This window comes from Meriones unguiculatus, chromosome 2 (genome assembly GCF_030254825.1).
Source record: "Meriones unguiculatus strain TT.TT164.6M chromosome 2, Bangor_MerUng_6.1, whole genome shotgun sequence".
Classification (NCBI taxonomy): Eukaryota; Metazoa; Chordata; class Mammalia; order Rodentia; family Muridae; genus Meriones; species Meriones unguiculatus.
Window position 1 is genome coordinate 31,852,732 of NC_083350.1, and position 2,768 is coordinate 31,855,499.

Consider the following 2,768-nt stretch of genomic DNA (forward strand, 5'->3'; position numbering starts at 1 on the left):
ACAGCAAAATGTGGAATCAGGTACACACCAAGGTGACCCAGTTCCCAAGAATAGTCAGGCGAGGGATATTGTCTAGACCACCTGAAACAGAGCACAGTAGTGGGTCAGAGATCACACAGAGAGCAAAGGTCAGAAAGCAGCCAGATAAACACAGACCTGGATGTACAAATACTAGTAGACAGAATAGGGCAAACAGTCCAAGTTCAGGCTAATAGTCAAGAAAACACAGGGGGAAGACAATGCCAGACACAAAACGGCAGCAGTGAGCAAGCAGCTCCCGCCCAGCTGTTCTGCGGGTCTTTGTCTCCATAACCAACCTGCAAGAGCAGTTCAGGGAGTACAATTCAAACCACCCTGTCAACAGATGAGGCCTGAAGGGGACAAAGCGCTCTGACTGCCAGCATTTTTCCCACATGGGTTGGTGTCTGAGGGATATCTATTTTCAAGCCTGAGCATCTACTGAAAATTAAATGATAAAAATGCTACTGGGTTCACAAAGCCCTCTTCTAAAAAAAAAAAAAAAAAAATGAAAGAGTGAAAAATTTGTATCTATCCTGTTCTGAGGTATTCTTTTTAAAGATTTGCTTTCAATGATGTGACAATAAATGGTTATGTTGTAGTTTGAAATCAGGACAGCCGTTATGTAAAGGAGGCAAAAATTGCTTCATTAAAATGCATGAAGAGAGAAACGATGGATTATAGTATAGATCATGCTAGAGATGAGCAGATTACTGAGTGCCAGGCACACAAGGGAGACAGATTAATGAAAAATAAATAAAGGGGCTTCAGAAAAACAGCATGAGTCTGAGCACTGGTCCGCTGCATATCACAGAATATACGCCCAGAGGTGTAGAGAAATTATTCATTTTCCATTGGAATGTTGATTTGAAAATTAATGCTGTTTGCTTCTTTCCCTATCATATATTTTTTTAATTTTTTAGATAATTGAAGATATTTTGAATTAGGAAACATCAACATGATGACATCTCTAATGAAGGGTATTTTACCCTAGGAAAAGTCACACATATGCTGGAATTTTCTCAATGGATGAACAATCGTGGACAATTAGAAATATAATAAGTGGCCTTTCTTGTTCTGACTTTGCTATGTGTTTTATCTGAAAACACCATGGATCTGGCTTTGAAGATGAGTGTATTAGTCAGGGTTCTCTAAAGAAACAGAAGTGACAGAACATATATTAAAAGGGAATTTATTAGAATGACTAACACACTGTGGTCTGGCTAGTATACCAATGCTTGTCTCTTAAATAAAGGCCAAGAATCCAGTAGTTGCTCATTCTACCAGACTGAATCTCTCAGCTGGTCTTTAGCCTACATTGGAATTCTGAAGCTGTAGGTCCTAATACCAATAAAGAAATACCTTAGCAACAGGATAAGTGAATTTGCCAGTGAGAATGAGGGCAAGGAGGCAAAAAGTAAAAGCTTTCTTTTTCTTTCATGTAGGCTGGTCCTGATTTAGGCTGTGTCTTTGCACCTCAAATGATCCAATGAAGACAATTCCTCATAGTCTTGCCAGCTGCTTAGTTTTTTGTTGATACCAGGGGCAGTCAAATTGACAACCAAGGTTAGCCGTCAGAAGGAAGCTACTTAAATTATCCGGAATGGCTCTTTGCCCTATCTTCTGTGAGAATGAAGACCATTCTCAGCAATCAGACTGTTGACATCCCAGAAAATGTCAACATCACTCTGGAGGGCTCCCAGTCATTGTGAAGGGACCAGGAGATACTCTGCAGAAGGACTTCAATCACATCAACATAGAGCTGAGTCTTCTTGGAAAGAAAAAGGGAAGGCTCTGGATTGACAAAGGGTGGGGCAACAGAAAGGAACTGGCCACTGTCAAAGCATGGCATCCGCAGTCACGTTCAGAACATGATCAAGGGTGTTACACTGGGCTTCCGTTACAAGATGAGGCCTTTGTATGCTCACTTCTCCATCAACGTTGCTATGCAGGAGAATGGGTCTTCGGTTGAAATCCTTAATTTCTTGGATGAAAAATACATCCGCAGGGTTTGGATGAGGTCAGTTCTGTCTCTCAAGCTTGTTCTGTCTTGCTTGTTCTGTCTCTGAAGCCCAGAAGGATGAATTAATTCCTGAAGGAAATGATACTTGTTTCAAACTCAGTGGCTCTGATTCAGCAAGCCACAACAGTCAAAAACAAAGATATCAGAAAGGTTTTGGATGGTGTCTGAAAAGGAAACTGTGCAGCGGGCTGATGAATAGGACCTAAGTTACCCAGCTCCAAAAGCAAGATCCTGAATTATAAATATGATCTGGGATGTCTTTGGGAACAATAAAAGACTTACATTGAAAAAAAAATATCCAGAAGGGACTAGACTTTGAGATCAGATGACCCAGGGTTCAAAAACCAGCTCTAGCTAACATTTCTAGTTTGTGCTTTAGACACATTACCAAGCTTATTTGAGCTTCCATGTTTGGCAGGATAAAAATGATGCGTGCCTTAATTAACTCAGAGTTTTCAGAGCATCTCAAATGATTCATCTTTTAAAGCAATCTTGAAAAGCCTGTATAAACACAAATTGCCAACCCTGTGTTAGAAACTCCAGCAGGTTCCAGTTTTTCAGACTCTAACGCTGACATTGAGCACCTACCCATTTACCTGTCAGGGCTGACAATGACAGACAGGTAGTGACTATTTTTAAGAATTAAAATACCTTATTATTATTTACTTAACCTTCTGAAACTTGGATTTATACTTTCTGCAAAATGTGCGGTTAAACAGACCAGCTC

General features: G+C 40.3%; 1 pseudogene; it reads left to right on the top strand.

Moving 5' to 3' along the window:
* Positions 1 to 1,649: 1,649 nt before the first annotated feature.
* LOC110564911 (large ribosomal subunit protein uL6-like) lies at positions 1,650 to 2,209 on the top strand (annotated as a pseudogene).
* The last annotated feature ends 559 nt before the right edge of the window (positions 2,210 to 2,768 follow it).